The following is a 14,625-nucleotide window of genomic DNA, read 5'->3' on the forward strand; positions in this document are numbered from 1 at the left end:
ACTTGTGGACCTGAAATCTTCTAGGGGCCCCTGAAGGTCTCTGCTGGACCCTCTGCATCTGTCTGGATGATAGGGGATGAGAAGTAAGGATCATGAGGGGTAGTTGTGTAGGGGTAGTTATGGAAGTCATTCACATCACGTCTACCCACACAGTTCATTGGCCAGAACTTGGTCACATGGTATTTTAACTGCAAGGGATCCTGGGAAATGTAGCACTGCACCCAGGAGATTGAAATAGATTTGGAGAACACCTGGACTGCTGAAGGGGCTCCCGAGTCCCACACTGAGGGCTTCTGCTGTCCATAGCTGGCTCTGCCAGAACCATTATCATGACCCAATGAGAAAACTAAATGTTTACTGGGTATTTGCTAGGTGTCAGACATGGTGTCAAGCACTTTATATGTATTATCTCAATCCTCTAAATCAGCCTATGATGTAGATACTATCTGTATTTTTCCCATTTTACAGATGTACAAAAACTGGGGCTTGCAATGGCTATGTGATGTCACTTGCCCAAGAGGCATCCTTAATAAGTGGCAGTACCAGCATTAGAACCCAGGGTTTTCTGTCTTCAGATTGTTAACTCTTAGCCTCTTCCTATGCTGCTCTGGAGTGCCTTCAGCTCTGCCTCTTCTTATCCCTGTCTGCAACTTGAAAGCTACTCAGCTTCTTAAACACCTTCAGGATAAAGGGACTAAGGGGCATAACTGCCTCCCTGCTTCATGTTTCAAAGAGATTGTCACTGGGTAACGTTGGCCCTAATTCAGGGGTGGTGAATTGACAGTAGTTACCCGAGCCTGCCCTCATGATTTGAATGCGTCATCTCCCAGTCTACCCTCTCCCACTTTGAATCTTACCTGGCGTGGCTCTTTGCCTGGAGCATTGAGAGCGGAAGGCTCGTGGATGACAGAGGCTGCTTCCCGGGTTTCTTGTCTCACTCCTGTGGTGATGTGCTTCACCTTGGAAATGCACTTCACTGTAGCCCCTTCTACCCACGTCCAATTTTATGTCTCAGCAAAGTAAGTTCAACAGTTCACTGCTGAGAAAACAGGGTCTCAAACGTGAGTAGTAACATAAGTAATACGGTTGCCTTTCTAAAATCCAATGGACCAGAATTGTAATGTCTCAATGAGCACCGTCTCTCATTCTAGATAGTTCAGTGTGGTCATCAGGGGCATGCCCTCTGGAGCCAGCCGACTCAGGCTTAAATCATAGTTGTGTTGCTTGCTGACCTTTGGACCTTGGGCAAGCCACTTCAGCTCTCCATGCCTCAGTTCACTCACTTGGAAAGTGGGAATAAAATAATACTGAAAACGTCCTCAAACAGTTTCTAGTATCAAATTGGCTTTTTTTTTTTTTGAGATGGAGCCTCACTCTCGTGCCCAGACTGGAGTGCAGTGGTGCAATCTCAGCTCACTGCAACCTCCACCTATCAGGTTCAAGTGATTCTCTTGCCTCAGCCTCCCGAGTAGCTGGGATTACAGGTGCACACCACCATGTCTGGCTAATTTCTGTATTTTTAGTAGAGACGGGGTTTCACCATGTTGGCCAGGCTGGTCTCGAACTCCTGATCTCAAGTGATCCACCCGCCTCAGCCTCCCAAAGTGCTGGGATTACAGGCATGTGCCACTGCACCCGGTCTTCAAATTGACTTTCAAATGCTGGGAGATGTCACCCCACATTATCCTCCTGCTGCCTGGGGTTGTTGGGAGGATCGTGAGTTAAATGCTAAGGGTAGCACTTGCTGCAAACCAAGGGCTAGGAAAGTGTTAGTTATTATTGTTACTTTCATTTGGTCATCTTTGGGAGACTGTGACATTTTCCCCTAATGTGGGCATTGACAATAACCTCCTAGGTCATTGGTCACTCTGTTTCTGGTAAGTCTCCACTCTAGTCCATCCAGGTTGGGTTGCACGCCTGTGGAATGTCCACCCCTGCTGGAATGTAGCATCTCTGAAGCCTAGGACTCTGTGCCTTCCATCTTTGCATCCACAGTGCAACATTTTGAATGTTCATTTTGGTCTCTTAAATTCAGTCTTGTGAGCCTCTTAGCCTAGTTTGGAATTAGTCAAAGGCGGGTTTGAGTCCTGGCTCTACCTTGCATTAGCTTGGTGGTTGTGGCCAATTTACTTAACCTTGCAAAGCTCACTTTCTTCATTGGTAAACTGTGAATACTAAAAATACCAGCCACGTAAAGGTTTTGTGAGTATAATAGCATTTAGCATCTTGTAAGTGCTCAATAAATGGCCCTGTTATGATGAAGTTGGCCTTTATTTTAGATCCCTCTCCTTTGTCAATATAACCAGGATTGTGCTGAACTGAGGGACAGGAGACCACTGGAAGGGGCAGGGTAGCCAGGGGCCAACAGTGAGCACCAAGACGGACAGTGAGGTGGTGCTAAAGATGGAGGCAGAAAGTAGGGTGGGAGGAAAATGGGGTGAGAAACCCTCCCTTCCCTCTGCCTCTCATCGCCCACGGCACACCCCCTACCACTATAGGAAGGACGAGGGAGAGGGGAATGGAGAGAGAGGAAAGGAAGAATTTTGCAGTACAAGATGTCAGGCATTGAAAGGGTTAACTCAGGGGCGAGGCCTCAGTTTGCCACCTGTAAAACGGAGGATTGGATGAGGCCATTCTGAGGGTCCCTGGTGGCTCCAGCAGTCCCTTGCATTTTTATAAGAATTGTGATTGTGCTCCTGCCTGTTCTGCCCCTACACCACCCACCTTCTGCAGCCTCAGGCAGTTGGAGATGATGTCAAAAGGAACAGAAGGGGTGGAAAGTGCTGGAGGGCATGGAATGGCTTCTCCCAGAAGGCTGAGGGTCTGAAAAGAGGCTTAGAAGCCTGGTAGCCAGAGCAGGACGGACCTGGTGGACCCATCTGGTGATCCTGGGGCTGCTCTGGGGCCTGGTGAGTGGTGAATGGACCAGAGGCACCTTTTGGGCTCTGAACAAAGAAGAAAGGCCAGGCTCCAGACCCAGCCCTCCTGCCTGGTGGGCTTTTTAGTTGGCACTTTCCCCTATTTAGGAACCTGTGCTACTCTGATAGGCTGAGGCAGGCCAGGCGCCTGTGTTAAGGTTGCTTAACATCTGGTATTCGTCTCCAGACTCTTTCCTCTATCAGGGATTATGTGTTCTGAGGCACCCAAAACATCTTTCTGTACACCGAGTTCCTTCATGAAGACTTCCGGGTCTTCTTTCCATTTCACACTCCCTCTTATCTCAAGCTTATTCTGCCACAGGCATTTGGTTAAGCAAATATGTTGCTCATTGGCAACTTGTCCCATACCTGGGCCAGGTTATGAAGAGGATTCCAAGAGTGTCAGTCATGTGGTGCTTGCTTGGGGGAGGCCAAGCTGAGCCGGGGCTGGGTGAGGGATGGACAAGGGGGCTCCTTCCTCTGCTTATGCAGTGAGGTGGAAAGGGCATGGGGTTGGGGTGCAAGGACCTGGGTTCCTCTCTTGCCTCCCCTGTGTGGTCTTGGGCAAGTTGTCTACCCTCCTCATGCCTCAGTTTCCATTACATGTAGGGTGAAGACCACAGAGAAAGTTCCACCTAGCACATGAAAAATACTCAGTAGGTAATGGCTCCCATTTTTGTGATGTATCCAGGTAGAATAATGGCATTTAGCAGAAGTCAATTTATTCAAGCTCACCTTTGAGTCTATCTTACACAAAGCACTGGTTAGGTGAGGGATGGCGATGAGTCCTGGAGAATTCCACATGGCTTCCCTTCTTTAGCTTTCCAGCTAGATTGTAAGCTCCTAACTGGATCCTTCAGGATTTGGCACACTCTGGTCTGTGGGCCACTGAGACAGGACATACATCTTCTTCATTTCTCTCTGTATTCCCAGCACCAAACACATGGCATGTCTCTGGTGGGCATTTGGCAGATGGTGGGCGAATGAATGAACAAACGAGCATTCAGTAACCTCTTGCTGATGAATTGACTAATACTCCACACTGGTTACATTTATATTTTGGGCACTGAATCTCTTTGTTGTCTGGCTCTCTCAGGGTATTTAATTTTTTCTGGAAGCTGAGGTTGAGCCTTTCAGGCCACCTTCACCAGGTCCCAGGCTCCAAGTAGACGAGACACCCACCCAGGCCTGGGCAGTGGTAGGGAGGGTGTAACCCAGGCATTGGCCTGCAAATTTGCCCCAACTCCTTCATGCCAATGACTTGTCACAGGGCTCCTGAAGCCTCTCATGCCTGACTGCCCCAGAAGAAAGGGTATTTTGTGAGCTCTGTGGGTGTAAGTGTTGAGGAGCAGTTCCCGTCAGCAGACAGCCTTCACCTGTGTTTGATAAAATGACAAATTCATTTTTTTCTTCTCTACCCCATCCATCTCCTCTTTCCTTCCCTGTCTAAAGGGGCCTCTGTCAGGCCAGCCACAAGCTATCGTGAGAGGAGCCAAGTTCCTCATTGCCCTGTGCTGAACCGAATTGCAGCAAGTTGGATAGAGGAGGCAGTTTTAGCTTGAACGCAAACATCCTGTCGGAGAACAGAGTGATTATAGTTTTAGCTGCACACGGGGAAATAACAGCACAGAGGTGAATCATGGCATCTGTTTACTGCTAATTAACCCCTCCGTGTACACCAGTGTTGTATGTGAGCCGGCCTGCGGTGTGAACCGCCTCCTATAAGGAGGGCTCCCTTGGCAGCCAAAACCAGTTGGCCCAAATGCCTTGATAGGCTTCCTGCTTCACTTGTTGCCCATGTGGTCTGATTTTAGATAAAAGCATTGCTTTTGGGCCAGATAAGCTTTGAGTTCTTTAATGAGGCACTGTGTGTATTGGAGAGAGGCACAGAGCACCCAGAGCTGAAGCTGGTCAGTCCTGGTCGGCCACAGTTTATGGGGCTCCTGGGAGGTTTTAAACTCTGTGCTGCAACTGGGGAAGGTTGTGGGGGAAGGTTGGGTCCAGGGAGCTACTATTTATTGAGGGCTTACAATATATCGCATTCTGAGCTGGCCACTTTACATCTTAGCTGGTAAAATTCTCACAGTGACCCTGAAGGACAAGTGTGGTTCAGGAGCTGAGACTCACAGAGGTTAAGAAATCACCTGGTGGTGGGGTTTTGGGGAGGGCCACACAGGCATCCCAAGAGGTAGAAGACAAGCTCAGACATCCAGGAACTTACAGACTTATTGTGTGTGAGATAGTTCCATACCATTTGTAATTTATTCCCAAAATAAACAGTTATTGAGCATCTATTGCAGGCCTGTGCTCAGTGGGGGTGGGGGGAGTAGGGAGAGAGAATCCAGAAAGGAGTCAGCTCCAGCTTTGTCTTCCATAAGCAAATGGCTTAGAGGGGATTGTTCATTTTTACTGTTTTGTTTTGGGGCAAGGAGGTGTGTCAGGGAGGTGAGGAGGTAGAGTAGAGAATCATCCTCCACCGTGAAGTGAAGAGAGGAAGGTACCCCCACATTGGAAATATGCCTTGAGGACCAGAAGGAATTGACCAGTCTTTTGACTTTCATTTTTTTAAATTGAAGTCTAACATACACGTAGGGCATGCACAGACATAAGGTGTACAGGTTGGTACAATGTATGCGCCTGTGCAGCCGCCTGTTGTTGGAGGCAAGAGCCCTATGAGTTGCATGTGGTCTTCAGGCAGAATGAGGAGATGCCGACCACAAGCGCTCCTAGGAATTCAGAGGAAATGGAGCGCAATGAACCCCTCCAAATCTAGTTCCCACCAGAAGGGAGAGGGAGATGAATATTCATGGATCTTGATCTCTTTTTGCATCATTTACAGTTTGCTTTCTCTGGATTTGAGGCTCCCCACCTGCCCCTGAGTTCTGAAGAATAATTGTTTCATGCATCACATTTTTACTGCGTTGGGAGAAAAAGAGGGAAGAAGAAAATAAATTGGGAGAAGAAAAGATGATAGGACTTCTTGACTAGTTCAGCCAGTTTCGTGACCATGACCTAGAATGTGCCTGGGTCTTCGGCCATGTCCATGAAATGTGCACATTATCTTTGGGATTTGCAGGAGCAAGGCCTGGTGCTGGGCTCTGATGTCCTGTGGCCTCCATATGTTCTTGGGAGGATGTTTTTGGATCTGGTTAGGTCCATGTGTTGGGAGCATTGGGAGCCAGGAGAAACCAGAATGCCACCAGGATTCCCATCTCTTTCTTCTCTGGACTCCTTTAGCTTGCACTGTTGCATTTCTTAAATCATGTCACTAGTCAAATATATACTTTACTGTTTTGTGGACCTTGATCTTGCCTTGCTGATTAGATTATAAACTCCTCTTTGGACTTATGATCAGAGTGCCTTGTCCTTCCCTGATGTGCTGTCCCCTGCGTACCTAGTCTTGTCTGAGCACACAGTACCTCGCCCCATGAATGCTTGCTGTGTGCACTGATTTTGCACACAGCAAGGGTTTTTGGTAAAGTTGTCTGTGGCTTGCCATTACAGGGACATAGGATTGGATCTAGATAAGCCAGTAGAACAGTTTCTGTATCTAGACATCTGGGTGAACACTGGCCTTGGGGAACAGCAGAGAAGCTTGGAAAAAAAATGATAATAACTCACACTTAATGGAGAACTCGCTATGTGCCGGGCTGGGTATGAGGGACTTTACGTAGCTGAATCAGTGATAATGCTTTTGATTGCATGTAGCAGAAATGCTCACTTCAATGGGCTTAACATTAAAGGGACTCCATTGACTCATATAGTTGGAAAGGTGGATGACTTCAGATGAGCCTTGATCCAGTGGCTCAATGATGTCTCCATGGACCCAGTTTCTTTCTGTCACTCTAATCTGCTCTCCTTACAGTTGGCCTTGTCCTGAGGCTGGTTTGCCTCTGGGTTCACACATGGCTGCTGCAGCTCTGGAGGGCACATGCTGATCTGCTCAACCTTGTCAGGAAATAAATCACCTTTGCACCAGCATTCCTAGCACAGGTTCTGAGAGTTGCTGTGACTGAACTGGCTGAAGCCAGGGATTATTGTCAGTATCCTCAGAACCTTATGGATCTCAAATGGAAAACAAGGTCTGCAAGGAATGGGGAAGGTGGAAGTTTGGAAAGGAGTTAGCCAAAGTCCCCTACACATGGGTGGTTGCATTTAATCCTCATAGCATCCCTGTGAAATTGGCATGATTATCACCCGCATTTACAGACAAGGAAGCAGAGGCACAGAGAGGCCAAGTAATTTGGCTCAGTTCACATAGCTCATGGCTTGAGCCAGGAATTGAGCCTGGACAGTTGGACTCCAGAGCTTTGCTCTGCTAACCACTCCATGGCATTTTTCAATAAGTGCTTTTTTGTTTTTTTAATTGAGATAAAATTCTTTCTTTTAAAGTGTACATACAGTTCGGTAGTTTTTTAGCTTATTTGCAAAGTTGTGTAACCATCATTATTATCTACATTTTCATCACCCCAAAAGGAAGTCCCGTACCATTAAGCAGTCACTCCCTATTCCCTCTGCTCCCAGTCCCTGGCTGGTCTACTCTGTGTGGGCTCTCTGGATGTGCCTGATCTGGACACTTCATATAAGTGGAATCACACAATATGTGGCCTTTTGTGTCTGGCTTCTCTGACTTAGCCAATGGGAGTTTCTGACTAGGATCTACTGTGTCTGACCTCAAGGAATCTCCATTCCTATCTTTCCCAGCAGGAAAGAGACAGCACCGCTGGCCGACTCTGGAAGAAAGAGATTCTGTGCTAGAGAGAGAGAGCCTCCACCCTTGTACCCTGCTTACCTTTTGGGGCAGCCCGAGGCTGCGGCTCAGTGAGGGCAGCTATGGATATGCACAGTGAGGGTCATTCTGGATTCTCCGGCACCCTCTATGTGCCAAGGACTGTCTGAAGCCCTGGGAAACTGCAACAGAAAGGGCTGGGTTGGGTTTGAGTGTGTGTGGTGGGGGGGTGCAGATAATCAACACATCAGTAAATCAATGAATGAGATAATTTACAGTGGCACAATGAGACCACTGAACAGGGGATGGGATTGTGTGTGTCAGAGGGGCTGCTTTGGTGGGTAGCCAGAGAAGCCTCTTTCGAGGAGGAGATGGTCACATGGCAGAGGCGGGACTGAGGAGAAAGTGAGGGCCACACAGGATTTGGGCCAGAAAGCCGCAGGCAGAGGAGCAGCTGGTGCAGGGTGGGAACAGGGTGGCCTGGCCTTTGGGCGAATTGGGGATGGTGGGTGACTGGCCGCCTTGTTTCTGTTTTCATCGCCTTGTTACTGCTTTTTCTAAATGGTTCCTCCCACGCAGACATCTTTTACTTGCAGCCTCTGCTATGGAAGGTTTTGTCCACTGCTGACAGGCTGTGGGGAGTTCCATCCTTGAGTCTGTTTGGGGCTTTATTTTCAGTCTGTGTTTTTGAAACTTAGCCCTGACTTCCTTTTGTTCCTGACGCAGGCCTGAGAGTGCCAATCGGCTGTATTTTTTTTTTAAATGAACACTTATTATTAAAATTTTCTCTGGATAAATAAAAATTGTACTTGTTTATTGTATACAACATGTTGTTTTGAAATATGTATACATTGTGGAATGGCTGAATTGAGCTAATTATCGTATGCATTATCTCATATACCTATTTTTTGTGGTGAGAACACTGAAAATCTCTTTTCTTAGCAGTTTTCAAGAATACAATACATTGTTATTAATTGTTGTCACCATGATGTGCAATAATAGATGTCTTGAATTTATTCCTCCTGTTTAACTGAAAGTTTGCACTCTTTGACCAGCATTCCCCTCCCATCCCAGCCCCTGGTAACCACTGTTCTGCTTTCTGCTCCTATGAGCTCAACTTTTTAAGAGTCCACATATAAATTAGATCACGTAGTATTTGTCTTCCTATCCCTGGCTTATTTCGCTTAACATACTGTCCTCTAGGTTCATCCATGTTGTTGGAAATGGCAGGATTTCCTTCTTTTTTAAAGGCTGAATAGTGTTCCACTGTGTACATGTACCACAATTTCTTTATCCATCATCCGTTGATGGGCACTTAGGTAGATTCCATTTCTTGGCTATCGTGAATAATGCTGCCGTGAACATTGGAATGCAGACATCTCTTTGATATACTGATTTCATTTCCTTTGGATATATACCCAGTAGTGAGATTGCCGGATCATATGGTAGTTCTATTTTTGATTTTTTTGAGGAATATCCATACTGTTTTCCATAATGACTTTATCAATTTACAGTCCCACCAACAGTGTAACAGGGTTCTCTTTTCTTTATACCCACACAAGCACTTGCTCTCTCTCTCTCTCTCTTTTTTTGCTAATAGCCATTTTAACAGGTGTGAGGTTATAACTCATCGTGGCTTTGATTGTGTAGCCCTGATGATTAGTGATGTTGAGCACCTTTTTATATACCTGTGGGCCATTTGTATGCCTTCCTTGGAAAAATGTCTATGCAACGGTTCTTTTTGATAGAGATGTTAAATAAAGCAGTTCTGGGCAGAGGGAGATCAATGCAAGTGTCTATAACAGGCTGAGAGTTGATTCACTGGTGAACAGGACAACCAAGGTCCCTGCCCTCAGAGGTCTGAGCAATTCCATCATCAGTGACTAGATTGAATAGATAATCCCCTCTTACACACGTATATGCACACTTCAGTCTGGAGTGTGATGAGAGACTATGGACTATAATGCGTGTGTGTGGGGGGGTGCATCCTCTCCTTGGCTGGGGCTCAGGGAAGGCTTCCCTGCAGAAATGAGACCTACAGGCCAGGCATGGTGATTCATGACTGTAACCCCAGCACTTTCGGAGGTCAAGGCGGGTGGATCGCTTGAGCCCAGGAGTTTGAGACCAGCCTGGACAACATGGCAAAACTCCATCTCTACGAAAAATACAAAAAATTAGCCAGGCGTGGTGGCACATCCCCGTAGTCCCAGCTACTCTTGAGGCTGAGATGGGATGATCGCTTGAGCCTGGGAGGTGGAGGTTGCAGTGAACCAAGATTGTATCATTGCACTCCTACCTGGGCAACAGAGTGAGACCCTGTCTCCAAAAAAAAGAAATGAGATCTACAGGATGAAGAGGCATTAGCCAGGGGTGGGTGCAGGGGGACGTGCAGAGGAATGGTGTCTTTGAAGACTCAGGCTGGGACAAAGCTTCATGGAGGGAATGAGAGCTGGAAGGACAGGGAGGACTTAGGCAGAAAGCAGCATAGTCCAGGCCACAGGGACCCTAGGAAAGAGGATGGAGGAAAGAGGATGACAATATGTTACAGGAAGGCAGGGATGGGTCTCTTTTGTGAATTACTTAACCCCTAATGGCTAGCAGTGTTGAGCAGGAGAAGGGACCTCTCGAGTGGCTGAGTGTGGGTGTCAGTTTTCCCTTGCTGCTGTAACGACCACAAACATAGTGCCTTAAGATAACACAAATATACTCCTACAGTTCTGAAGGCGAGAAGTCGGAAATCAGTTTCCCTGGGCTTTTAAAGTCAAAGCGTCTGCAGGGCTGGTTCCTTCTGGAGGCTCTGAGGGGCAAGTCGTTTTTCTTGCCTTTTGCAGCTTCCAGTAGCCACCTGCATCCCCAGTCTTGTGGCTTTCTCCTCCATATCCAAAGCACATTGCTTCATCTCGGTTTCCATCATCACATCTCTTACTTCCTCTTCTGTGTCAAATCTCCCTCTACCTCCCTCTTTGAAGGACCTTTGTGATTGCATTTAGGGCCCACCTGGATGATCCAGGATAATCTCTTCATCTCAAGGTCCTTAATTCAATTATGTCTGTAGAGTCCCTTGTGCCAGTTAAGGTCACAGTCACAGATTCCAGGGATGAGGATGTGGACATCTTCTAGGGCCATGATTCAGCCCACCTCAGCATATAGATGAATGCCATTTTTATGGGAATCAGTGAGGCATGCTAAGCAGGAAGCAATGCCTTTTGCAGAGGTAGGAAGATCGGTCTAGTCCGTCAGCTGGCACTGGCCAGGCTCCACTGTCCATTATCCTCCTCACCTGCCCTAATCTTTCCTTTCTTGCTCCTAAGTGATACCACGTAGCTTCTTCAGTCTCAAATCATCCTACTCAGACCCTTTTCTGACATTCAGAGCCTTCCTTATCCCACAGTTCTTTCTGTCCTTTTCCCTTCCTATCTGATAAATCCTTGTGAGTAGTTGACAAAAGCGTGCCTGAAGATGTCAGGGCAGAGGCTCACTTCTGACCTGTCTGGTTGGATGAGTCTGAACTTGAGGCCCCAGGGCTTATTGGAGGCAAACTGAGTCATGGAGAGTGAGAATACAGTAAGGCCACTACCAAGGGCTGGCTGCAGAGGGTGCAAGGGTTGCAAGGGTTTTGGGGTTGTTGGCTTCCCCAGAGGAGTTCTTTGTATGGTGTCAAGGTGCCTGTGGGCATCAGGTGACTAAAAGGACTGAACACGATAAACTCTTGGTGGCTCTTCCTGCTGTAGGAAGGGAGTACTCCAGGTTCCCAGAGGAGACCACCCAGTGATGGAGTGAAGCTGCGTGCTTGGCTCCCCTCAGCTCAGGACCCTCAGAAAGGACTTAGGAAGACGGGCACTGCCAGATACAGATGTCTTTCTGGACTCTAGGAAGGGGTGCCTTTTTTCTTTTCTTTAAGAGATAGTCTCACTCTGTTGCCCAGGCTGGAGTGCAGTGGCATGGTCATAACTTACTGCAGCCTTGAACTCCTGGGCTCAAGTGATCCTCCCACATCAGCCTCCCAAGTAGCTAGGACTACAGGTGCACACTACTGTGCCCAGCTAATTTTTTAATTATTTTGTAGAGATGGGGTCTTGAACTCCCAGCCTCAAGCGATCCTCCCCTCTTGGCCTCCCAAAGCACTGGGATTACAGGTGTGAGCCACTGTGCCTGGCCAAAGATGCCTTTTTGAGGGCCATGAGGGGTTGCTGCTCTGGGTCTGGGCATTTCTCTGGAGGAGCTGCTTGTGCAGCAATGATTGTCCCATCCCTCCTTTTAGTCCCACAGGTCAGAGTGGGACTTAGGACAGTGGGACAGTGGGACCCGAAACTTAGAGCCAGCCTGGTCTTTCAGCAGTATTATCTGTTACCTAGAGAGAGGCTGATGCAGGGGTGTCTGGGAGGCTGGAGGGCTGCACCAAGGGTGGATGGCAGAGCCTGAGCCATGGGTCCAGGCCGCAGCACTGCCATGCGGCTGGGAAGATGGTAGTGTGTGGGTATAGTCATGGGTGTTGCGGCTTATCTGCACCTGCTTGCGTTCAGGCAGAAGCAGGGTAGCGTGGCATCGTGAGGACCATGGATTCAGTTCCAGCTCGGCTGCTGATAGCTGCATGACCTTGGGCAAGTTGCACATCCTCCATAAGTCCCAGTTTTCTATAACATGGGCATCCCTGATGTAGAGCATTTGTGCAGTTGCGTGTAAAGGTTGTGGCAGTTAGGAAGCACCTACCAAGTGTGAGCCGTTTCTGTTGTCATTGCCATGAGTCAGCCAGCCTGAGGGCCTGCAGGGCCTGGCCTGGGATGTGGGAAAGCTTTCCAGAAAGGGAGCAGGAGATGGCGCCCTGTCACCTCCCCCAACTGGGCCAGAGTGTGGGGAGGCTGCTCGGGGCTTGCTCCTTCTGAAACACCCCTGACGACTGTCCCAGCAGAGGAGGGAGGCTGCCTTGGAAGCCTGGCTGCACTGTGTAGGGAGGGTACCCAGCAGAGGGCTGGGAGGTCTCCAGGCCCCTTTGAGCACCGACAGCCCATCATCTGACCTCTCCAGGAGCCTGCAAGAAAGCATGAGATGAACAGACAGACTTGGCTTGAAGCTCACTTCCTAGTTGTGTTACTCCTCAGGGCCTCAGTTTTGCCGCCTGAAAGATGGGAGTCACGTCCCACTTGCCGGGTGCTTTGAAGCTCAGGAAAGATGAAGGATCTCTTTTAGAGGCCCTCAGGGCTGCAGGCACCATGCCAGCTCTTTCCTGTGTTACCTCCTTGACCTTCTTCAAGGAGGGCATCTGGGACAGTCCCTGGCAGCTAGCAAGCACCCAACACAGGGCCCTTCTTACCAGGTGGCCTCTGAGGACCTTTCAGCCATGTGCCCCTGGGCTGCGGCTGGGCGTGGTCCTTGGGAGGGATGTCCCTCTGTGGTTCCTGGAAAGCCCGGCAGCTGGCTGCTTTGTTCTGGCCACTGGGTGTCTGCTGTTAGGACTGCGGGTTTTATGGCTGTTTCCTTGTGCTCAACCTTTTATAGGTGACCCTGTGTTTTTTGGAGCCACACCTCAGATGGGGGCCAAGGCCTTTGAAATGTTCCAGAGTCTTTATGGGCTGCAGCGGCATATGGTGGGTAGCCCAAGCTGCCTGACAAGGAAGGGGTGGGGGAGGGCAGAGGCAGGGAGGCCAGGACCTGCATTTCCAGGTGAGCCTGAGACCTCAGAGGGATGAGTTGTTTTTCTAGTTGCCTACTTAGGTCTACTAATCTTTAGGAAGGAATGATAGCCTGGTTTATGGGATACGACATAAGTTTTTCTAAAAGGGACCTGAGATGAAGAATTAGGCAACTCTTTTTTTTTGTGGGAGGGGATGGGGTTTTGCTCTGTTGTGCAGGCTGGAGTGCAGTGGTGCAATCATAGTTCACTGCAGCCTCCACCTCCTGAGTTCAAGCGACATAGGTGCACACCACCATGCCCAGCTAATTTTTTTTAATTAAATAAATTTTTTTGGGGGTAGAAATGAGGTCTCATTCTGTTGCCCAGGCTGGTCTTGAACTGCTGGCCTCAAGCGATCCTCCTGCCTCAGCCTCCCAAAGTACTGGGATTATAGAAGTGAGCCACTGTGCCTGGCCAACAACTTTTAAAAACTAAAATAAATATCATGCCTGCTGATTGTTTTTTCTTGAGACTTCTTTTTTTCTTCTCTTTCAGTTTCTGTTACTATGTCCCTCACTGTCCTTGACAAAAGAGGCTTTTTATGCCCACTGTGGGTTTTGCAGGTGATAGTTTAGTGTAGAGTGGTAGTGAAAGCCATGGGCTTAGGGTCAGACAAAGCTTGGTTTGAATCCTGTCCCTACCACTGAACTGATTTGATTGTCACCTAGACTAGAGGAGCAACTCCTAGCATTCACTTCCTTGGGGCCAGGACAAGTTGGCATCCTGCTGCACACAGGGCAACCTGGAGAATCAAGAGAAGGCTGCCAGCCTCAGATGCCAGTGGCTCCCTAGGAAAGACAGTGTTAGTTGGTCCCCAGTAATATCTGGCCTTTATCACACACCTTTATGTGTCAGGCACTGTTGTGAGCAATTCACAGTAGTCCTGGAGGCAGGAAATGTTATTAACCTCATGTTGCAGGTAGGGGAACTGAGGTTAAGTAACTTGTCTAAGGCCACACATGTAGCAAGTGGCAGAGGCAGGATTTGAATCAGGCAGCCCAATGCCAGTGTCTGCACTTAGAATCACTGAGAGCCATATTGCCTTTCTGAGGGCTGTTCTTGATCTGAGAGACTAGAGTCCTCTGTCAAGAGCTAGTACTGGGCAGCCCTGGGGGCTGGGTTGTGGGGTGTGGGCTGTGGAAGGAGTGAGGGAGGTGCTTTCTGCTGTGTAATGGGGCAGGTGGTTGGGTGTGAACTCGCCTGACTTATGGCCCCAGCTGTTTCCTCTTCTAACTCCTCCTCCTAGATGCCTGCCAGGATGCCAGAGGGTAGAGGGAGGTGTGTCCAATCATGGGCTGGATCTGAGG

General features: G+C 48.5%; 1 protein-coding gene across 22 annotated transcripts in view; it reads left to right on the top strand.

The window, feature by feature from the left end:
- Positions 1–14,625, top strand: part of KCNMA1 (potassium calcium-activated channel subfamily M alpha 1) — a 769,792-nt gene that overhangs the window by 20,343 nt on the left and 734,824 nt on the right. The window lies entirely within an intron of this gene.

Source organism: Gorilla gorilla, chromosome 8 (genome assembly GCF_029281585.2).
Source record: "Gorilla gorilla gorilla isolate KB3781 chromosome 8, NHGRI_mGorGor1-v2.1_pri, whole genome shotgun sequence".
In the NCBI taxonomy this organism is placed as follows: Eukaryota; Metazoa; Chordata; class Mammalia; order Primates; family Hominidae; genus Gorilla; species Gorilla gorilla.